Genomic DNA, 24136 nt, shown 5'->3' on the forward strand with positions numbered 1-24136 from the left:
TCTCTTCTAACCAGGAAGCTCTTTGCCCCTTTTCTGCAGTCAGGTGTCGGACTGGCATTCCTGATGTGCCTCCCTGATTCTCTCCACCCGCTCCTCCTCAGCCCTGCTCTGCCATGCCAGCCTGACCCCTTTCTGGTCACCCTGAGCTCTTCCTTTTCACCATCCCCTGAGCACATTAGTCACTTATGTCCTCTCTTTCTTTAACATCATCCTTTCAAATGATAAAACCACCTTCCCGATGAAAGATTTATTGTCCAAGGAACCCTCCCCTGGTCCCCACAGTGGTGAAATTAGACAAAGGCTAGTCACAGGTGGGAAACCGGAGAAGGAAATGGCTCCGATTTATGCCAGAGCCCTGGGAGTCGGGGAAGCACCGGTGGGGGGAGGCCATCCAGAGGCTCTGCCTGAGTGGGGACACAAAATGCCCATTTACTTCCCATTTGGGGAGGAAACCAGGGGCCTCACTGGGACCCGGCACTTGCCAGTTTGCCAATTGCTGGCCCAAACTGTCAGGTTTTAGGGGTCCCTGGAAGGCCTCAGGCATCCAGGGAGAGGGTGCAGGTCCCAGGTCAGAGCCGGAGCAGGAACGCCTCCCACCTCCCAGGAGGCCAGCAGCCCAGGCTGCTCTGGAACACGCAACCTGCAGACAGGAGACTGAGTTTACAAAGTGGAAACTGTCCGATAGAACTTGTAAACATCCCATCAGCACCCCTCCCACTTCCCAGTCCTGGGGCCCCAGTGTCTGAAAACAAAGCTCGCAGCCACGGAAAGCCTTTTGGACAGATGAGAGCGGAGCCAAACAGATTCAACACCGGTGGGCCTGGTTCCCCGGGCGGCCTAGTCCTCCTCTCCTGACCAGCATTTCTGGGGTGAGGAGGAATAATTCGGCAAAACGACGAAGCTTCCCCCTGGAATTTCAGCAGGGAGCCTCGAAAGAACTACAGCTCTGGCCTCTGAAACACCTAGGTCCTAATCCTAACCCTGCCGCTGACCTGCTGTGTGACTTTGGGTACGTCCCTTACCTTCTCTGAGCTTCCACTTATTTTCTCAACTGTAGAATAAAGATGATAATTCTTCTTATATAAAGTTTTAAGAATCAAATAAATAATGTATGCACAGGCCCTGGCTTTTATTAATTAAGTTACTAACCTGCTTGAGGGTAGAGCTGCTAAATAACTTCGTTTCCCATTTTCAGAAATTCTCTCCTCTCTGCTTTCAGCTTCCCTTTCTCCTCTCTCATCATTTCTTTCCCCAGCACCTGGAAAGATCTCCTAGGTCGCTGCTATTCAAGGGTCCAGGGCAAGCAGCATCACCTAGGAGCTTGTGAGAAATGCAGACTCTCAGGCCTCACCCGGGACCCTCTGAGACTGAACCTGCATTTTCATAAGATCCCCAAGTTTTTCTCTGTGCATGCTAAAGTTTGGAAACCCTTGCACTAGGTCACTTCTTGCTTCTTTTATTTTTAATATCAAATATCACTGGGTTTCAATAGTTCACACCACTTAACAGGAGTTTCCCTCTGGCAAATTGCATACCACATACGAAAAGCTCCTTAATTGTGACACTTGAATAACAATAAATCATAATATTAATAAAAATAAGAAGAACACAGTCTAATACGTGTTTAACGCGTTGGTATTTACAACACCCTTATACATACTCTCATCTGACTCTAGAATACGGGATCATTATCAGTGGGTGAGTGACCAAATGGTTGAATGAAGACTCGGAGCTGTTTGGTGGAGAGGACTGCATTAGGAGAGGGCTTTTAGAGTCATGCCAATGAGGAATTGTGTTCAGCCGCTAGTAAGAGAGCCAAAACAGCAGTGGACTAAACAAAATAAGGGCTTGTTTTCCTCTCACATGGTAAACTGTCTTCAGGCAGACCAGGCTGATATGGGGACTTTGCAAGATCCTAGAAGCTGGGCGCCTTCTGTCTTCTGCTCTGCCATCCTTAGCATGTGACTTCAATCCTTAAGATCACCTCATGGATGAAAAATTACTGCTGGAGCTCCACCTATCCAGTTCACGTCCCAGGGACGAACAAGGAGGAATAAGGGGAAAGAGCAGAGGGTGCTTGTTAATCTCTTTAAATAGCTTTCTCAAAACTCCACCCAATCACTTCCACTGACTTCTCGCTAGCCATGCCCATCTTCAGGTAAGACAGGGAAACGTGGTTTAATTAGCCAGGCACACTGCTGCCCCTGACGTAGGAGTAAGGAAGTTGGGGGATATGGCTATTAGGATGAAAGCTGGCATTCTCTGCCCAAAGGGTCATGAAGGAAAGGAAAGAATGGATATACAAATCATGTTCAGTGCGCCAAGGCCTTCTTGGAAGAGGTTTGTGTTTCTCCCCATGCAATACCTCAACAAGCAATACAGGAGGGAGCGGGTCCTGGTGGGCTGCTTCTGGAAGAAGGGAAAGAGTCTTCTCACCAGTGCATTAGCTGAGGGCCCGGAGTGGGATGAGGTGAGACACCAGGACCCTCAGCTGGCCAGACTCACCTGAAGTGTTGCTTTCTCTCCAGAGGATGCTGGCTTCACGATGGCATTATCATCGCGCACACTTTTCTCTTGCCTGGGATGCTCTCCCTCCTCCACGGCCTAATTCCTACCTCCTTCCACCACTTCCTGGCCAGTCCTTCAGTCTTCAGCTTGTCAGTTCTCATAACCTTGTTCTATGTTCTCATAAATCTGTTCTATCTTCGTATATATCAAACATTTGTTCCATGTCTGCCCTGCCCTGGCCTTTTACCCATCTAGTACAAAGTCCCTGAGGATAGATACCACATCTATCCTGATCATCATTGAATTTCCAGCACCTTGGACATACCTGGAACATAGCAGTTGCTCCAAAAATATTTGTTGAATGAACAAATGCATCTGATAAGAAAGTTCATACTATTCCTTAGCTCTTTGGGTTGTAAATAACAAAAAATCTACCTAAACTAGTTTAAGCAAGAAAGGGAAACTTAATTACAACACTACAGGGACATGTCACAGAGACCAGGAACTAGATTATAGCCTGGCCTCAGGAATGGAGTGGAACCAGAAATTCAGATGCCACCGGGAGTCTCCTCATCTTTCTTTCTCTCTCATCCGACCAGCTTCTTCTGCTTTTGGCTTCTGCACAGTGAGGGAAACATGGCTGCCAAGAGCACCCAAGCGTTGTATGTTATTGGACCAATCAGCTGGAGAGGAGTTAAGACAGCTCTTTTTCTCTCATCTCTATCTCTTCAAAATTCCCAAGGAGAAAATTATTGTCCAAATATGGGTCAGGTGCCTGTCCCTGGACCAATCGAGTGACAGGAGCCAGGGTCGTATTGTAGAAACACAGCAGGTCCCGCCGCATCCTTGTGGTTTTGCCGTGGAAGGGTTGATTCCTGGAAAAGAGATTTGGGACAGACCAAACAAAGGACATCCATTGGGACAAGAGTCGGCTCCCAACACACACCAGAGCCACAGGAATCAACACACTCAAGTCAGGATAATTCAGGGAGAGTCAATTCACAAAATGACTAATTATAAAGGTATGGACAGGTGTGGGGAAGACAGCCAGGGTAAGGTAGCCCCCAGGGCTGGAAGCAGCACAGCTGTCCCTACCATAACACCCAAGGTGTGAGGGGAGGCGAGATCACCAGCCCAGGAAAGGAGAGAGTGTTGCAGAGTGGGCAGAGTGTTGCAGACGGTGTCCCTTTCCTGGAGCTGCCATAGCAAATGACCATTACTTCTGTGGCTTAAAACAACAGAAATTTGCTTTTGGCTTTCAGCTCAGAGGCGGCCAAGGTGCAACTTTCTTCAGTCGTCCCCAATCCGGGTTCATCCGACAGCATCGCCCCGACCATGCCACCTAAATTCAACCCCAATGAGATCAAAGTCGTGTACCTGAGGTGCACCATGGGGAAGTCGGTGCCATGTGTGCCCTGGCCCCCTAGATTGGCCCCCTGGGTCTGTCTCCAAAAAAGGCTGATGATGACATCGCCAAGGCAGTAGGTGATTGGAAGGTCTGAGGATTACAGTGAAACTGACCATCTAGAACCGACAGGCTCAGACTGAGGTGGTACCTTCTACCTCTGCCCTGATCATCAAAGCCCTCAAGGAGCCACCGAGAGACAGGAAGAAGCAGAAAAAAATGAAGTGCAGTGGAATTGTCATCTTTGATGAGATTGTCAACATTGCCCAACACATGCTGCACCAGTCATTGGCCAGAGAACTCTCTGAAACCTTTAAAGAGATCCTGGGGACTGCCCCGTCTGTGGGCTGCCACGTTGATGGTCACCACCCTCATGATATCATAGATGACATCAGCAGTGGTGCCGTGGAAATGCCCAGCTAGTTAAGAGCCTCGGAGGAAAATACTTCAATGAAGGATCACTTGACAACCAAAAAAAAAAACAGCAACAGAAATTTATTCTCACAATTCTGGAGCCATAAGTCCGAAATCAAGATGTTGGTAAGGCCACAGTCCCTCCAAAAGCCGTAGGGGAGAACACTTCCCTGCCTCATTCAGCGTCTGGTGGCTCCCAGTGCACCTTGGCTTGCGGCTGCGTCACTCCAATCTCTGCCTCCTTTACGTGGCCATCTCCTCTTCTCTGTGTCATCTCTTCCAACTCTAATGAAGATGCTTGTCACTGGATTTAGGGCCCACCCAGATCATCCAGGATAATCTCATCTCAAGATGCTTAATTACATCTGCAAAGACCCTTTCTCCAAATCCGGTCAGATTCCAGGAATTCGGATGTGGACACACATTTTGGGGGGCCCTCACTCACCCCACTATAGCCACCGTGAAAGCAGCAATGATTTTAGGTTGAGGGATAAGAGCCAGGGAGATAGGCGGAAAAATAAATACCCCAAACTCCCTTTCCTCCCTCACTTCATCTCCTGCCGGGGGTCTCATTGGCCAAACCCAATAGGAAACCCGAGGGCATGAGTATGGTTGGTGGGTTCCAGGCTCCCAGGCCAAGAGCAGGGTGGAGAAGGTGGTGGAATGGATCTGGAGGGGCAACCACAACGCAGGGGTGCATAACATCAATCAAGGGAAGATTGGACTCTCATTTATTTGGAACTTGAGCCGAGGGTTCATGGCTGCAGAGACTCATAAGCGAATAGCAATAGCACTGGTGGTATTTGTGCCAATAACGTAACATGTCTGTATACGTAGCTGTTGTGCCTTCACCAGGAAGCTGTCTTAGGTGCGAGCAGATGATTGCTCCATTCTATCTTCTGATGGGGATCTGTCCAAGCATTTCCACACTGAAATATAGACTTTTTTTCTTTAATATGAAAACACCTGATGAATTTGTGTGTTGTCCTTGTGTGGGGGCTCTGCTTATCTTCTCTGTATCATTCCAATTTTAGTATACGTGCTGCCCAAGCAAACGGGAAACATACGGTCTTGTATTTTAAAGTTCTTTTTATTTCTCCCCTTATATCGTGGCATTGTATGGTTTAATATTATGAAACTGTGATGTAGGTTGGTTATATTATTTATGAATGCTAAAGGTGGTGTTGAAAAATATTTATTATAAGAAAGGGGTATTGGGTTGCATAAAGTTGAGAACTCCAAGGCGTAGGTGACTCAATGAGCCAGTGCATGAAGTGCTTGGTAAATAGCACCTATTGTGGTTAAGGCTGTCATCACTCTCCCTCAATTCCAGGCACAAATGAGTTGAGGACCCTGGAGACCAGTCGTGCTGTGAGTCACCGGTGTGGTCGGGAAGAGAGGGCGCAGCCTGGAGCCAGGTCTCCTAGGGGAGGGGGTGCTGAGTGACGCAAGCCGGGTCCCCAGAAACCCAGGCCCTGACATCGCCGCCTCCCCCCGCCCCGAGCAACAGGTCTCCAGCAGAATGGACTCTTTTGAGCCCTGGAAGCCCCCACGAGCCCCCGACTAGCCGCAGCCAGGCGGCTCCCTCTGAGCACACCAGCATCCTGGGCTTTCCCCCACAGCCGAGGAGGCTGGGCCAGGCCTGGCTCCAAAGCCACAAACCAGACCCGCCCGACCAGCTGACGTCAGCGGGTCCCAGGCGGGGGAGGGGGAGGTTGGCCTGGGAGCCGGGCTCTCTCACCCCCAGGGGAAGGGAGGAGATGTGAGAAGAACGAGGAGGGGAAAGAGGAAGGAGGAAGGCAGGCAGGCAGCGAGCTCTCAGAAGTCTGATCAGCCGGTGGGGACAGCTGTAGGGAGGGGGGATGGGATGCCCTGTCACCCCCATGCTTGCAACTAGGCATTCAAGACCCCTGCCTACATCCCCATCCTCATCTCAGACCATTCTCTGCATTCCCCCAGGACCCTCCCACAGAATTACTTGGATGTCCCCCCAAAGCCAGGCTTATCAGTGCCTATGTGCCTTTGGGAATACAGTTCTCCACTTGAATTGCCTTCCCTGGCTCATCTAGCTTCAGGTGTCCCTGAAAATATCCCTTCTCATGAAGTATTACCCAATTCAGACGTACTTTCTCTTGTCTCTGTACCAAACTCTATAGGTGGTTTTTTTCGGTGAGGAAGACTGGCCCTGAGCTAACTCTTTTTGCTTGAGGAAGATCGTTGCTGAGCTAACATCTGTGCCAATCTTCCTCTATTTTGTGTGGCATGATGCCATAGCAGGGCTTGACAAGGGGTCTGCGCCTGAGGTTCCAGACCTGCAAATCCTGGGCCAGGAAAGGGGAGCACATGAACTTAAACCACCACACCGCCAGGCCAGCCCTGTAGGTGTTTAAGGCAGACTAGAATGGCCATTGATCAATTTAGGATAGAATTTTGAACTTTAGTGTATGTTAGAATCCCTCAGAAGGCTTGTTCAAACAAGAATTGCTGGGCTCCATTCCCAGAGTTTCTGATGCAAATTCTGGTCTGGGGTGGGGCCAAGAATTTTCACTTCCAGCAAGTTCCCAGGAATTGTTGATGCTGCTGGTCCAAAGATCACACTTTGAATACCACTGGTTTAGTGCAAGAAACAATCATTCCTGGGTATGATCAGAGCTTATTTATTAATTCATTCAGTGGCTGTCTCCTGCAGGCCTGCCACGTGCCAGAAATAGGCCAGGGGTTGAGCAATCAATGACAAGCAACGCAGACATAGGACAAAGCCCCATGGAGCCTCCAGTCAACTAGAGGAGACAGATATTAAGCAAATAAACATACTAGTCAGTATATAATAAGAAATTGTGATAAATGATCTAAAGGAAAAGAACATTATGAAAAAGAATAACAAGAACCTATTTTAGATTGGGTGGTCAGATGGGGCCTTTTGGGGAAAAGGGACACTTGTACAGGTATATTTTAAACAAACTTCTATAGGGTACACTTATTGCACTGTATTATTGCCTTTTTGTTTTTTAAGTTTTCCAGATAACCACTAGTCTGTGTGCTCCTTGAAAGCTAGAATCTTGTCTTATTAATATTTGTGCCTTCCGCATGCTGCACAGAGGAGGGCCTTGGTAGATAGTGTAAGAATGGATGGAAATACGGAGGGATCGTTGGAAGAATGAATGAATGAAATGTCAGATGAATGTATGCATAGATAGGTGGATGGATGGATGGATAGATGGATGATGGAAGGACAGGTGACTATCTCTGGCAGCAACATGGAGAACCAGGATTCTTGATGGTACCAGTGAGAGAAGAATGGAAATTGATAGAAACTTAGCTGACTCCTTTACTATATCTCCAAACCCTGTCCATCATTTAAGGTGACCACCAGCAGTCCCTCCTCCCCAAAGCTCCCTTGATTATCATCACTAGGCTCCACTCCTCGCATGAATGAATTGCTGTCACCTCCTGCACTCCCACACATGCCACGCTTATTTAGACACACAATTGTCTTATGCTTGTCACCTATACTAACCACCTGTGTGTAAGTTTCTCATGGTAAGCCATGCTCTCTGTGTCAGTCTAAAAAAAGGAAAGGCGTTGGGGGAGGAAGAAGAGAAAGTTTTTCCCCTACCACTGAGCTAAAGAAGGCACAGAGCTCAGAGGGTGGCGCAGAGATTCTAGCTCTGACAATTCATCACGTGACTTCAGAAAAGCACTTTAAATGACACATTTCCTCCAAAGATACGTCTCAGGCTTCTCAGAGGAGCACGGTTTATTTAGAGACTCAATTTGAGTCAGATAAGGAGAATAAAAACACCCAGAGTTGAGGTCCTCTGGGATGTTTAAAAATGGAGAGTGGAGGGGCCAGCCCTGTGGCTGAGTGGTTAAGTTTGCATGTTCTAATTTGGCAGCCCAGGATTTCATGGGTTCGGATCCTGGGCACAGACCTAGCACTGCTCATCAAGCCATGCTGAGGCGGCCTCCCACATAGCACAACTAGAAGGACCTGAAACTAGAATATACAACTACCTACAGGTGGCTTTGGGGAGAAGAAGGAAAAAAAAAGAAGAAGAAGATTGGCAATAGATGTTAGCTCAGGTGCCAATCTTAAAAAAAAAAAAAAAATATGGAGAGTGGAAAGAAAACTATAAACTATATAGAAACCAGCACCTTCCCTTTGAAGATTCTCCACCGGGATGAAAGCTCGACTAGCTTTTCATGCTTGACTCCCACACCCTTGTTTCCAGTCTCATCAAAGCTCTTACCACCCAGCCCAGTCCTCTTATGCCCAAGGAACTTGAGTTCAGAAGAGAATCCCCAAAGGATCTGGAGGTGGGGGAAGAGCCCCTTTGTATCCAAAAGAGAGCAGAATGAAGAATCTGGGACACAAAATTCCCCAGAGATGGAAATAAAATGCTTCTCAATAGTGAAGAAGCTGAATAGAGAACTCTCAAAAGAGGGCAAGACGTCAACAAACGTGGGCATGGATATCTAACCCTAATAGTAACTAGAGAAACGTAAAAAAGAGAGATTTCAAATGTATGCACACACGTATAAACTATATATATATTAAACTATAATAGTCTTTGTAAGTCAGGATGCCTCTAGTGGACTGAAATTGGCACATTTCTGAAATCATGGGGCAGTGGGCCTCAAGTCTCTTTAAAATGTTGACGTTCTTCTCCCCCCTAAAAAGAGGACATCAATTTATTCCCAGTTCTTACGATCTATCCTCAGGGAATCACTTAAAATACAAAGACAAACAAAACAGCAAAAAGAACCCTGATCACACAGACGTTCATCCGTGTATTACATGTAATAGCGAAAGACTGGACACAGCCCGGAAGTCCGGCAACGAGAGAATGATTGTTAGTTAGACATTTGTAGAATACTATTCATCCATGCCCAATTCCGTGTTCTGCAGGGTTCTTCCTTGGGGAATGTGCCAGCAGCGATGTTGTCTAGGGTGCAGGTCCTTCAGGAGAGCACCTGATTGAGTCCCTTGAGGCCAAAACCTGATGCTTAGCTTCTCAGTGTCAGAAACTGGCTTTTCTTAGTGCACAGATAAGAGCAGACTCATGGTGATGGATTTCCTCTCAAGGCTAGGGTAGCCATCACAGCCAACGTAGTAGCTCACACTGCATGACATCCCTTTCCAGACAGCAGACTATGAGCATCCACTGCCCAAGATCTGTCCTCCAGCTGGTATTGGGGTAGAAGGGAAGAAAAATCAGCAGGCTGCTTAGTGAGCTGCGTGTTTGAATAAAAGGAAATGGTGGTCTTGAGGAGACCATGATGGGGCTTGCTGAAGTGTCTCTGATCTAGAGGAGAGACAACGTCTCTAGCGACTGAAATGCTTGTGTCTCTCCCTTGGAGAGTGGAGGCTACCTGGTGACCAGTTTGCTCTCTTGCACTTGCTTTTCCATGCTCACCACTTTCTTATTAATGCAGTTCCATTCTGAGCACAGGTGACTGACCAATCCAGGGGTGGCACGAGCTGGACCAATCATCGTTCCTTCTCTGGGCACATGGACTTGGGATGGTGCTAGTTGTCAATCGATTGCCTCTCAGCTCCAAATTCAACCTTCATTATCTGCTCCGTAAAATGTAGTGGGCCATCTAAAATGTTTCCCACGCCGGCTGACAAAAGTTATGCTTTGTTAATAGAGAGCACTGGAGAGTCGTTGTAGGAGGGATTTTCCTTTCTGATTCTGGTGTGCTCTGCTCAGCAGGCCCCTGTAGCGTGTGGCACCTGGCTTCTACAGCTTGGACAACTCCTCCAGTATCCAGCTCCTGCAATGCAAGCGACTTCTTCAACATCAGGGTCCTGCTGATGCAAGCCAGGATAGATGGCTTCTTTAGCATCCATCTCACCCAGTGCACGGTGGCCAGAATCATCCGAAGGCCAGCAGCCTCCCCTGGCACTCCCACTACAGGTGGTTTTATAGAGGGGTGACTCCAGTGAACACATCTTAAGCACCCTAGAGGGTGGATTTCTAGCGAGTTCTGACAGTGCAGCAACATAGGGACTTCTCTTCCATCCAGTGAACCACAGCCGCGCCCTCTCCAACAAAGTCTGGAGCTCAGCCATGGGGTGGCGGCCGGGGGCTCTATCTTGGATGGTCTAGCTCAGCCCTGAGCCTTGGAGCCGCTATTGTTGTGCTTTCTAGAGTTCTCTTTACTTCCTACTGGCTGATCCCTTGTTACTGCAATCCCTGTTATAGCTGTTAACAAAAATATCCAGTATAAGAATTAAGTTAGGAAAATTTTTTTCTCATGCACTTTGCAAACCGGGGAGATGTGGCCTTCGGCAGCAAACTGAAAGTAGGCTCAGGGGAGAACAAAGAAAAGGGGGATGCCTTTACAGAAAAAGTTTCCGTGCAGGTTCCCACTCAGATCTGCTTATGCAAATAAGAGATACAAGCCCACTGAGTCCTGATCGGTTGGTGCAGGTCACAGTTTTGTTGGTTAGGTCCAGGTGGCTGTTAGGGGCTTTGGCAGAGTGAAAGCTTAAGAGTGCATTCGGTGGTTTTCCCAAGAGCAGAGTACGTGGCTGCATCCTGCTCTCGTCATGGCTGCTTGGCTCCATTTGTTTTGAGGTCCCCGTTAGCCACACAGAGTCCATCTTGTTCTCAGGAGTATTTTTGATTTCATTTTATTTCACATAGTTCATAATTCTTTACATTAAACTTTCACAATTCAAATTGCTGTGTGGTTCCTATCTCCTGATTGGGCCCTGACTGGTACAGGGACTAAGACATAAGGTTCAGTCCCTCTCTGGTGACTACACTGTGGTGAACTTGGGAGTACCAGGCGGCCATCTTTTCTGCTGTATGGACTGGAAATATAGAAGAAGCTGGTTTACAGAGCAGAGAGAAGAACAAAATAGGGGCACAGGGAGAAGGAACAAGTGATGGAGGCTTCCAGTCTGTTCCTGAAGTCCACTGCACCTGGGAGACGCCCCAGCCTCCTAATAATTCTACTTTCCTCCTCTTTTATTTTTCTTTTTCAGTTTAAGCTAGCTCTAGTGTGTTTCTGTAACTTACAACCAAAAGAGACTTTAATACAATCTCTGGGAGAGGCTGTGCTGCCTCTCATTAGAATCTCTTAATATACATTAGTTTCATCAGAACATTTAGAGTTTGAAAGACGTCCTCTTTTGTTATTTATAAAGGTGAGAATGAGTCCAATATAAAAGTCCAACAGAGATATGTATGTATGTCAATTATACTTCAATAAAAATATTAATAATAGTAATAGATATGTAATGAGACGAGTACAGCATTTTGAAAATTACTAATGTGCTTGTTTCTTTTGTCTTTTTCCTCTTCAGCACAAATCGTGGGCTGGTTATCCTCCATTTGCCACTGCAGATCCGCCGTCCTCCATTCTCCACCCTGCTCCACGCACCGGAAGGCTGACCTCTGCAGAGTCCTTGTTGCTCCACCTTCCAGCTCAGCTCCGGTAACGGGACACTGGAAGGAGAGGAGAGAGCAGGAGGAGAGAGATGTGAGCACAATTATTCCCCTGCTCCCTCTCAGCCAGACCTCAGGTGGGCAGTGGCCGCCTCCTCCACCTACAGTCCTGTCGGACAGTCTCTCTCCCACAGCCACAGCTTTGTTTGTTGCTCCTTCAGGACAAGGGAAGTTAGTGCCCTCCCACATCGCTACTCCCTGAGTGCTCTGCCATTGCTCATCTGTTACCTCATCCCAGCCAGCACCTTTGTAAATAATCCTTCATCAAACCCTTCAGTCACCATGTTCGGCAAACCGTCTGTTTTCCGCGGAGCCCTGGCCAGTACAGCAGCCATGGGAAGGAGGGGAGCAGGGGTCAGCGTTTGTTACAGAGGGGATACAAGGAGAAAGACGGGGGCTTCTGACACGCAAAATGGGATCGTGGAGAAGGATAAACGCCTTAAAGGCAGCCTCCTTAAATTGCCTCTTCAGGTTATTCTTCAGTTAGACTCGTTGCTCATTTTCCCATTAAGCAGGTGGGAAGTTGTGCAAGAGACTAGCTCAGCTAAAAACAAAGATTATAGGAACCACTGGTTTTCTGCACATTCCTGGTTGAAGTGCAATATAAATCTGTAAGCACTATGGGAACGTGGCTAACTAAATGACAGAATGACGGGATGGAATATTAATGATGATTACAGCAAACCTTAATAAGCAACAGCTTATAACATGCTGCCAAGTGAAAAAGGAAGGCAGGAAACTTACGGTCATCACGATCTCAGTTATGTTAAAAGCATACACACACGAGCAGAGAAAAAGAGAACTTGTAAGGAAGTCACCAAAATGTACAAAGAGGTTGCGTTTAGGTGGTGGAATTAGGGGTGGTACTTATTTTTTTCCTTTATATTTTTTTTATACTCCAATTTTTCTACAATGAGCATGAATTACTTTTGTATCCAGAATTTTATCTGCTTTTTCTAAGAGAACATGTGCAGCATGATCTGCTCACATTATCAGGAACGACCCAGACTGAGCGGGCAAGTCCCAGCCAGGGCTTCCGTTTCCTGGGCACCTGGGCCTGGTTAGTGCGGGAACCTTGGCAAACAACTCTCAGGTTAACTCTTTCTTCAGAAGAGAGGAGGAGGTGGTGCCACAGGGACCTTCTGCTGAGGGCTGCCGGTAGGAGTGCGGTCGCTATCGTGAGTCCCGTCACCCTGGGTACCTACTGCGGAGATCTGGGGAGTTCTTGTCTTCCAGGCAGGGTGAGTTGGGGCCAACTGTAGGGGGCTTCTGGAAAATAAGTTGAGTCAGAAGTAGCCGTGTCCTTGGGGACAGGTGTAGGACTCTACCACCAGTGACACACGCAGGGTATGAATGGTATCCTTGGAGAGTGGAAAGCACCATCAGGCCGGCTTAATCAGGACCGGAGGGAACATGTAGGCTGATGTCCTTGTTCCTGCCGAGGTGAGTGTGGTCCTGCCTTTGGGCCTGTGCTCGGGCCCTTTCCTCTGAGGAGGGACATGAAATGGCATCTCCCTTAGCTCATCTCTGTCTACCTGATTCCTGCCTGAATTACCTTTGGAATATTTAAGTGAAATAGCAAGAATTCTTCCTGGTGAATCAGGCATTGGGTTCTGGCCGTCTGGAGGGCACGTACCCGCACCCCTGATGCATCACACGTAAGGCCTCCTCCTGGGGTCAGGGCAGGGAAATGTGCTGAAAGGCGGTGATGGTATTTCGATATTTTCTTTCGTTTTGCTGTTGTAGGAGACAAAAAATGATTTTCTCTCTACCTTCTGAGTTCTTAGCTGAGAGCCCTGTAATAGAAGACAGTTAACTACAGAAAAACAAACAGAAGTTTACGCACGTATCTGCCACATGTATGCACGGGAGACACCCAGGGGAAAATGAGTAACTCCCCGAGGTGGCTCAGAGTTCAGGACTAAATACCATCTTGATATGGAGAGGGGAGGGGAATGTAGGCCTCTTAGCAGAAGGAAGTGATTTTTAGGAAAGAATGGGCCCTTAGAAGAATGGAGGGGAGGTGTTATGGTTTGTGATGGAGTTTGTCTTCTGGGTGTGGTGTCGACTTCTAGTCTCCTCTCCACTGATAAGAGTCGGTCTTCCCTGCTTGATGGTACCTCTGGGGAGGGGATGTGGGACAGTGAGCTTCTTTAGGAGGATCTGTCTTTAGGCAAATAAGGGGAGTTCAGAGAAAGCTCTCCTGGCATTTGCTGTTTTTCAAGTGCCATCAGCTCAAAATGCTCAATATACCAAAGCAGGGTGTTTCAGGGTGGCGTGTCCTGAACTCCTGCAGTCATATGTTCGGTGGGCATATTCTGCTACCCTTCATCACGGTTATCCATGTGGTTTCCTCCCCTTAGTTACCTCCCACCTGGGCTAGTCACCCCACCCGTCACAAGGCAAGTCTGTGGGAAGAGCCTTTCCCTGGGCACTCCCCACCCCCGGGCCCTGGCCAAGGCTGCGCTGCCTGCAGTCTCTGCCTGCAGTCTCTGCGGCCTGCAGAGTTCCGTCCCCCCAGTGCCCAGGGCGTGACCTCCTGCCAGCCTCTAGGGACACTCGCCCTGCCCGTCTTTGCCTCCTGACGCTACCATCAACCTCCCTGCACCTCCTCCCTTGACCAGTGTTGAGGATCAAGAGAAAGAAGCCGCAAGTTCTCTATATAGAGCCCTGCGCCCTGGGCTCTGTGGCCCTGAGCTGGCCGCTCGCCTGGCCCACGGCGGAGATGGTGTATACCTTTCCCCTCTGAACCTGCTCCTTCTCTTCTTCCCAGTGTGCGTCGTGCCTCGTGCCTTGTGCTTCGGAAGCCTACCCGGCCACAGCAGACATCTAGGCAGGCAGGCCCACAGGGACGGCCTCCTTACCGTCCTGGCTCCCTGATGACATCCCTGCAGGCTTCCCTCTTGAATCAGCCACTGCGAAGTGAGGGCTAGGAGAGAACAGACGACACTTCTTGCCCCGACCGGTCTTCCCTTCCTGTTCTTTCCACCTTTGGCCGAGACACCACACAGAAGTGCATTTTGGTTCTGTTTACATTCTCGTCAGAAGGCGTGCTCACTTCCAGGCAGCGCTTCTCACACAGTGAGGGACGTAAAGATCATCTGGGGCCCTTGTTAAAGCACAGGTTCCGACTCGGTCATTCTAAGGTGGAGCCTGAGACCGGGCCTTTCTAAGAAGCCCCTGATCCCACGGGATGGAAGGGGCCCAGTCCTGTATTCTAGGCTTAGTGGGATACTGCCGAATCTGTGAAGAGGATCAGAACTCCAGTGTCAGAATTAATCACTGCTCCCTTCGTTTCCCCAACACCTCGCTCAGACCTTGATACAGCTGCTGACAGCTGGACTCGCCTGCACCTCTGCCGCCCCGGGGCTGCTGGACAAATCATCTTTGGAGCCCTAATACCTGGCATGGGGGATGCTCAGCAGCTTTTTTGAATAAAGGAACAAACGCATTAATGGCTTTTGAAGGCAATTTACAAAAGATGTAGGTTGTTAATAGGTAACATTCCCCAAACTGTATTCCCTGGGACACCAGTTCTGGGGGTGTTAATAGATATTTGTTAAAAGATGGAGGGGAGGTAAGAAGGTTCTGTAGTCACTTAATCTGGAAAATGCTGGATTAAAAATAGACATCTGAAGAGTTTCTGGAGGCTATAATAGACTCGTGGTTATTGCTAGTGTCCAGGAGAGGGATCCAGTAGGCAGCGTTGCCCTCACTAATATGACCACAGAGAACTTTCCTGAGAAGCATCTTATTGCTTGTGTGCTGAGGAATACAGGGACAGTCATGACTCTGGGTATTCATCCAAGGATTGTGGGTAAAAATTAAGTTACGAAGGAGATCTAGCTAGCCGGTAAGGGGAGAAGATGTGAGAACCAAAAAGAAATAGAGGCTTCCTTTTCTGTTCCCCTTGCCACCTGAGTCATCAGACTGTGGGGCTCTCTCTGCTCTTCTGGATTCCTCGGGGAGGAGGACACAAGGAGAAATTCCGACTCCTTCTTCCTCCTCTGACCCACTGCAGTGGCTGAGAGGGAGAAGCCAGGAAACCAAGAGAGAAGGGAACCAGGAGAGCTGCTTGGTGCTCAGTCCGCTAAAAGACTAAGGATACCCGTAAGTATCCCCAGGAAGAGCTGTGCTCCAGCCAGAAGACAGGGGAGGATCGGAGTTTTAAAAGGGACCACATACTGCAAGTGCGTAGCTGGGATTAGAGTTGAAATAAACTGACAAAAAGAAAGGAAGAGTCTAGAAAAAGGCCCCAAGTGAATCCCAGAGTTCATTTACCTTAAACAGTGGCTCCTAACTCAAGGCGATTTTGCCCCTCCCATTCCATGTTCCGCAGCATCTGGAGACATTTTTGGTTGTCACAACAAGGAGGAGGGTGCTACTGGTGTCTAGTGGGGGGTGGCCAGGGATGCTGCTCAACGTCCTGTAATGCATAGGACAGCCCCCACAGCAAAGAATTATCAGGTCTCAAGTGTCAGTGGTGCCACTGTTGAGGAATCTTGCCTTAAACATTGTTCTAAAACATCACCTTGAAGTTAACATTTAGGATGTTGCTTAAATTCAGCCGTTTTACCATGAACATTTGGGGAAAATTTATTCAGTAGGTGAAAATCCGTGATTATGCATTTGGAGGTCCAAATCTCAGTCAGCAATACTATTTTGTATGTTTAAACGACATCATAAACAACATTACATGTTTTGCAAGGAGACAAAAAAAATAAACGGACTCACAGCAAGTATTTCCTTTAATTTAAAAGTTTAGGAGCCAGCCCGGTGGCATAGTGGTTACACACGCTTCGCTTCAGTGGTCTGAGGTTTGCAAGTTCGGGTCCTGGGTGTGGACCCACACACTGTTCATCAAGCCATGCTATGCCAGCATCCCACACACAAAATAGAGGAAGATGGGCACAGATGTTAGGTCAGGGACAATCTTCCTCACCAGAAAAACATATACATATATAAAAAATAAAATTAAATAAAAGTTTAGGATGCTCAGATTCAGCTGTTTTTTCCTAAATAATCTGGGGGATATTTATTAAGTAGAAGGGGATAAAAAATACAAATAAATAAATAAGAGCAGATGTGGGAAGGATCCCATTGCAGGCTATATAATTAGAGAACTTCTCATACAGGTCCACGGGGAGACACGTAAGAGGGTGTTTTATCACAAAGTTGTTTGTGATGGTTGGGGAGCTGGATACAATGAGGTGTCCATCATTGGAAAGTCTTTCATAATAAGGAGCAGTAAACTAGCAACCAATGGTGTATACATGGCAACGTAAACAGATCTTTAACACACGGTGCTGAAGAGGGGATAAAAACGTCAGGAACAGAGCCCTCTTGCACAATAGTATTGATTGAAATTAAAAATACATGCCCACAAGACAATGCCTCATGTTTTCAGGAACACTCAAATATAACGATTCACAAATCTTGGTCACAGTGCCAACTTTACAGTCTCTTGGGCATTAGGCACCACTGCCACCTGGTGGTAGCAGTTCACAACTCAGGGTTTTTTAAAAAATAAGATGTAATTCACATACCATGAAATGCATAAATTTTAATTTGATGAATTTTGACATTTGTAAGCATTAGTGCAATCACCACTATAAACAATATATAGAACACTTCCATCGTCCCGGAAAGTTCCTTCCTTCCCTTTCTGGGAAGTCCTCCCACTCCTTACCCTAAACGTAACCACTGATCTGTTTCTGGCACTGTATATAAGCTTCGCCTGTTGCAGAACTTCATATACATGAAATTATACAATGTGTACTCTTTCGTGCTTTCGGGAATCATAATGTTTTTTGAGATTCATCCATGTTGTGACATGTATCAATAGGTAATTCATTTTTATTGCTGAGTAGTATTCCGCGGTGTGAGTGTTTCACAGTTCGTCTTTCTATTCACCAGTTGACGGACATTCAGGTTGTTTCAACTTTGTGGGTATTTCAAATAAAGCTGCCATGAATATTCATGTATAAGCCTTTGCGTGGCCATACGTCTTGACTCATCTTGGATGGAATTGCTGGGTCATAGGGTGGACGTACATGTAATTTTTTAAGGAACTGCCAAAACCATTCTCCAAAGCAATTGTATCATTCTACACATTCACCAATAATGACTTTATGTCAACAATAAAAAGATGAACAACCCAATTTATTTAAAGGGGCAAAAAGACTTGAACAGACACTTGACGATATGCAAATAGCCAAAAAGCACAGGAAAACGTGTCCAACATCAGTAGTCTCTAGGGAAACATGAATTACAACCGCCGTGAGATATCATTTTTCACTCACTAGAATGTTAAAAGCAAAATGTCGCAGATGTACAGAAGCTGGAGGTGGCGGCTTTCTCGCAGCGAGGCACAATGGTGAATGACCACAGCCCAGTTCCTCTGCGAGGGGAGGATTCAGCGTGAGATTTGCACATTCCTGCATAGACTGTTGTTGGTCACGCCTGGGAAATTGAGAGGTCAAAAGACAAACCTGATGTTTTCCCTTGGTTGGGTGGGGCCACGGAGGGTGCCAGAAACATAAATTGGGGCAGGTCCTTGTAACTGTTCTGTATCTCATGCTCTAGAATGAATGTTTGTGTCCCTCCAGAATCGATAGGTTGAAACCTAATCTCCAGTGTGATGGTATCAGGAGATGGGGCCCTGGGAGGTGATTAAGTCGAGAGGGCAGAGCCCTCATGAATGGGATTAGTGCCTTTATAAAAGAGACCCCAGAGAGCTCCCTCGTCCCCTTCCACCATGTGAGGACACAGTGAAAAGACAGCCATCTGTGAACTACCAGACGCTGAATCTGCTGGCCTCTGGATCTTGGACTTTCAGCCTCCAGAACTGTAAGAAATACATTTCTGTTATTCACAAGCCACGCAGTCTATGGTATTCTGGTACAGCAGCCCAAACAGACTGAAACCTTTCAGTTTCTCATTCAGGAAGCAAAGCTTTCAGAAGGATGTATCAGTAGAGGTTGCTCCCTGACCCTTCTAAAGGGGATAAGAGTATCCTGGAGTCAAAATGAATGAAAGCCATGATAGTCCAGGGTGGAGCTGGGCAGGTCTTCGTGTAACCCATGTGCCACCTGGGTGCCCAGAATGCGGCTCTGCCACCCAGGTTCTCTCCTCTCCTCTTCCTCTTTCTGCTTCTCTTCTCCTCTCTTTCCTCCTTTTCATAACAGCACCATTTGTTAAGTTTTGTCATGAAGCAGGCTTTTAATACATGCTTTTGCTAGCACAACAACCCTGCAAGGTAGGTATTAATATTCCCATCTCACAGATGAGGGAATGTGAGCTTCTGGGTTTGAGGAACTTGCTCAAGGTCGTAAGAGTTGTGGATTCGTTTCCCATGGTGCTGTAACAAATGCCCATGAATTTAGAGGCTTAAACAACATGAATTTACCATCTCACGGGGTCGGAGGTCAGGACTCTAAAATGGATCAGCAGGGCTTTGTTCCTCCTGGGAGCTCTGGAGGCAAATCTTTTCCTTGCCTTTTCCGGCTTCTAGGGGCTTCCTGCAATCCCTGGCTCGTGGCCCCACATCACTCTGAGCTCTGCTTCCATCTTCACATCTCATTCTCTGACTCTCCTGCCGCCCTTTTACAAGAATGCTTGTGATTATATTGGGCCCACCCTGACAATCCAAGATAATCTCCCCATCTCAAGATCCTAGCTTAATCACAGCTGCAAAGTCTCTTTTGCCGGGCAAGATAACGTACTCACAGGTCTGGGGGACTACGAAGTGAATCTCTTTGGGGGGAGGGGGGTGTCGTTATTCTGCCCACCATAGCTAGTGAGTGGCCAAGTCAGGATCCAGACCCAGTTCTGTCTTATTCCTAAGTCAATGATCTTTCTCTAAACCACACTGACCCTCCCTTTAGTCCCTCTTCTTGGAGCAGCCCTGGAGCCTTGACAAGCACAGCATCCGAGACAGAAAGGGACGGCAGAAGACCACAGGGCTGGGGACATGAGGAGGAGAAGCGCCTGGTGAGGAAGAGAGGGACAGGAGAGTCCACGGCCAGACCACACTCACACAGAGGGAGGGGTGCCTTCAGGTCCAGGCAGGAGGAATTCACCAGGGAGGGAGCAATGCCAACCCTGAGGCTTTAGCTCTCAACCCACCAAGGCACAGAGCACCAGAAGCAACTCCTCTCGCTCTCCCTCTGCTCAGGCGTGCCCAAAGGCTGCTGTAGCTCCTTGCCCTCGGAGACAGGCTACCTACCTCCAATCCCAGCTGTGTGACCTGGGTCTAGATATTTCATCCCTCAGTACCTCAATTGCCTCATCTGTAAAATGGAGTTACACTTAGTTTATAGGGTTTTCATAAAAAATAACTGTGTTAATATATGGAAACGGCTTAGAACAGGGCCTGGCACAACACAGGTGCTGTGTAAACGTCAGGGGGAGGATGCAGCTTTTGAGGGGAGAGGGGAGCAGTCTTTTGGGCCCTCTGTGTCTAAACTTAGCCTGGTCATAGGTGCTACAGCTGGGAAGATGGGGTCACGAGGGTCATGCGTGCTGAACCTATCTGTGCCGCACAGCGTGTGCATCAGCGCCCCCACCTTCCGCCTGGACCCCGGATTGATCGCCCTCTGGAGCATCCCTGTTTGCAGGGACCTCTGGACCTTAGCCGGGTGCAGGGAGCACTTCCTCATGGAGGCGACGGTGGGTACCACAGGAAGCATCCCTCTACCTGTGGTCCACACCTGGCTATTTTGGAGACTCCTCACCAAGGCTGGACCACAAAGACTTTCCAGAAGACTCACTTCGAACTGTGTTTCTCCTCCCCCTGCCGTTTCAGTTGCTGGGCCGAGGATGAGCTGCTGAATGTGTATGTTTGGAAGCAGAATCTCAGTGGGTGGGAAAATCTAGTGAAATTATGAAATTTGAAGTCAGACAGACTGAGCGCCAGCTCTGCTGCTTATAAGCCTTGAGACCCAGGACACGCTGTTTCATCTTCCTGAGCTTTAGTTTCTCATCCGTAAAATGGAGGTAATTATAGGGCCTTTGTGAGCATCATAGAACACAGGCAAAGTTCCTAGCACAGTGCTTGGAGCATTTGGTAATAAAGCCCTGACATCTGATGACGGGTTCTTCTGACATAAGTGGTCAAACTGCGTGGTTTTCCCACACCAGCCCCCAGTGCCAGGGAGTGACAAGCCTTCAGAGTCATCTTTTCCAGCTCTTCTAGGGACAAGAAGGCCCCTTGGGAGACTAGCAGTGTCTGCTCCATGATGTCAGGCCTGGCCCGAGGAGGCCAGGGGCAGAGCAGGATTGAATAGATATCTAAGCTCCTAGATCTGGGCGGCTCAGCAGGGCGGTGAGGGAGGAACAGAGTACACAACCGCGGTAAACCTGGAGACCCGGGGACCTTTGAACGCACCTCATGGTGCCAGGGTTTGGCCCCTGAGGATGGTGGAAACCTCTGGCGTGGAGAAAGTGGAAAGCTTCCTGCCACCTGGGGACACTTCTCAGGCTTGGTAGGAGGTGGCGCTGCTGGCGGGGATTTGGGGCTTGTGTGAGGTGAGCCTGCGGGGAGATCAGATGCCCTAGTGGTCCCCTCCCCTCCAAACCAGGTCCTCAGAGTATGGTACCCACCATCACCGCCATAAGGAAGTGCTCTCAGTGTACCAGAGCTTGGTTACGCACTTAACAAAAGTATCCTTTAATCCCATCAAGTGGCTGTTATCACCCTTTTATAAAAGAGGGCACTAGCCTTGAGAGAGATTTAGGAGTTAAGGTCACACAGCTGGTAAGTGGCAGGGCCTTGATCAAACGGATGCTGGCCTGCTCCAGGACCCTGCTTTTTCCTTCTTGCCAGTGTCTCTCTTCAGCCTCTCCCCTCGTCAGAGGGGTCCCAGATCCTTTTAGGGCCTCGGAACCCAGAAAGGAAGGGACAGCAGTGGCTGGACAGCATCAAGAGGAGGACACGGTGGTGAGGGTCTGAGGACCCCCTCCTCCAGGCTGGGAAGGAGGAGGTGGGCGGCAGACCAGCCTGGACCACACCTCCCACGGAGGGAGGGCAGCAGGGTCTTTGGGTGGTTCACAGAGCTGTCCAGGAGACAAGCACCGGAGAGGGGCAGACAAGGCCTGAGGCCTCACCTGTCAACACTGAAGCATAGCAAGTATTTACCCAGTGCCTTTAGCCTGGGGTCCAGACCCTCCCTCACCTGTCTGGACCCATGCCCAGGGGCTGCCGACAACTCCTGGCTGGAAGTGCTTGTGCTGCCTCCAGAGGGTGTGCGGCACGGCAGGGGGCACATTAGACACAGAGGGGAGGGTTGCACAAAGGAAAGAATTTCCAGGACTCCCAGGACCCGCACTGAGAACTTCAACCTTTTGGGTTCTTAGGTCTTTTGCCAGGCCAAACCATCGCTAATGGCTTTATCTTGCTCCTTTGGCAACAACAAGGTACGTGTGACCCCAGCCTGGCCAACCAAAGAAGCCCAGCCCCCTGGCCACATTGATTGAGCCAAGAGACGAGGACACAACTCGTCAGGTGCTCTCAGAGTCTTCTCTTGGCTTCAGACGCTGGAGGAGACTGTGGAGAGAGGAGAGGAGCCCCTCAGTTGGGATGCTGTAAGCTTGCTGCAGTCTGACCGTGTGGAGTGAGACCGTCTACGGCGGAAGAACGTATGGACACATCTGAGACTGAACGTGACCTCTGGAGAACGTGAGTGCGGCCCCCAAAGAGAAACATGGGAGTGGGAGATTGGGAACAAAGCGCTGGTGCCCCCTGGACACCCCAGGGTCCTATGGGCATTTTGCTGGCCTGTGGAGGTTGCCACTAAGGATGCAGGATAGCTTACCTGCCACCACTCCAACTCAGTTCATACTATAGCCCCCATGGAGTACGACATGAACAGCACCCCCTGGAGAGGTGCACGTTCCACACAGCCACCTGTGGGACCCTGATCACAGATGAGGAACTGAGGCTCAGAGGTGAAATGACCTGCCCAAAGTCCCACAGGCAAGGTCTCCAGACTCCAGGCTCTGACGGCACCGCTGCCTCCCGCTTCACCCCTAAGGCATTGCCCAGGCCAGAGGAGCCAGCAATCAGTGCTCCAAATGATGCACGTGAGCCTGGGAGCCGTTGTTCCGCATAGCGCTCCTGTATCCAGGTGACTCCATGGGTTCTTTGTTGGTCCAGTCTTATGAAGCCCTGGGCTCCTGTGATCGAATTTACACTACAGGTGAGAGATCAGCATATGGGGAAGGCTTCACGACATCTGTGGCTTTTGTCTGACTAGCAACATTTCTCCCTCTTCTGATAACAGGATGCCACCTTTGCTTTGGAGAATAACCGTCCCCCATTGGATGCAATCTCTGTGGGACTGTCCACCAAAATGTCTCACCTTCCCCGGTCAGGAAGTGGACTCAAGCAGGCTTTTGGGGCCCGATTCTTTCTTGGACCTTGTTCTTTGGGTTTCCATCTAACTTTTCATGCAGCTCTGGTGGCAGGCCCTGTCAGTGCCCCATGCCCATCTCCTTGGCACTCATCATTCCTGTGCAAACCTGCGCTTCCATCCACACCCCTGCGATCCTTTGGCCGAGGGCTCTCTCTGGATGCCCAGAGACACGAGATGGGCAGGCCAGTAGGGCCAGGGAGTTGAAGGCCTCCCTCCAGCAGCCCTCATTCAGTGACTGGCGGGAGCTGGTGGATATATACCCCAGTTCCCTCACCCCTCAGGGAGACAACTGAGATGTGTTCTGCACAATGTCCCAGCCACCCTGGTAGGACTGAGGCCCAGTCTCCCACAATGGTGACCTCAGCAATGCACACAATTGGTTCTCTTCTTTTCTCTGCTTCCCTTCCCCTCACTCCCCGGCCAGTGCTTCCCCAGATCAACTCCCAGAAAACTACTTGGAATCTAATATCTCATGGTCTGCTCCTGAGTGAGCTCAACCTAAGACAACCCCACACCTCTTCTGGAAAATTCCTATTCTGCTTTAATTGGCAAGAGTCTGTTTCTGTTACCTGCAACCCACGGAGCCTATCAGAATTAATAGTGGTCTGAGTGGTGTCACATTGCACCTGGCTGTAATAACCTATGGATGTCTTTCTAAAGACCATCAGAGCTCTGAAAGGGGAGCAAGAGGGTCTCATGAGCCTTTGTTCTAAGCTCTTTCATATGCATGCTCAGAGAACTTGAGCTCAGAGCTATGCCTGCGAATGGAACTGCTTGGATGGCACATGGCCCCAGCACATGAGGTCTCTTGTGACCCCAGGTCACTCCTAGGGGGAGGACTGGCCTAAAAATTCCTCCTGATTGATGGTGATCAAGCCAGGATTCCATGCACTGAGAGAGAGAAGGCAAGTACTGAAGCTGCTGTCTGCAAGCCC

At 48.9% G+C, this 24136-nt stretch overlaps 1 long non-coding RNA gene, 1 other non-coding gene and 1 pseudogene across 3 annotated transcripts; 1 reads left to right on the top strand and 2 right to left on the bottom strand.

Annotated features, from left to right (window-relative positions):
• Positions 1–3843: 3843 nt before the first annotated feature.
• On the top strand, positions 3844–4463 carry LOC106841454 (large ribosomal subunit protein uL11-like; annotated as a pseudogene).
• An 815-nt stretch (positions 4464–5278) lies between these two features.
• LOC123280307 (U6 spliceosomal RNA) lies at positions 5279–5381 on the bottom strand. The gene has a single exon (XR_006519115.1). It is a non-coding gene; the product is annotated as a U6 spliceosomal RNA (small nuclear RNA).
• Positions 5382–8822: 3441 nt separating this feature from the next.
• LOC139041725 (uncharacterized) lies at positions 8823–22464 on the bottom strand. Of its 2 annotated transcripts, none has more exons than XR_011497482.1 (3): positions 14524–22464; positions 13424–13524; positions 8823–11787 (listed from the first exon to the last, which is right to left on the bottom strand). It is a non-coding gene; the product is annotated as an uncharacterized lncRNA (long non-coding RNA). The 2 variants fall into 2 exon arrangements; XR_011497483.1 differs by having other exon boundaries at positions 13343–13524.
• Between the last annotated feature and the right edge of the window lie 1672 nt (positions 22465–24136).

Source organism: Equus asinus, chromosome 23 (genome assembly GCF_041296235.1).
Source record: "Equus asinus isolate D_3611 breed Donkey chromosome 23, EquAss-T2T_v2, whole genome shotgun sequence".
Taxonomy (NCBI): domain Eukaryota; kingdom Metazoa; phylum Chordata; class Mammalia; order Perissodactyla; family Equidae; genus Equus; species Equus asinus.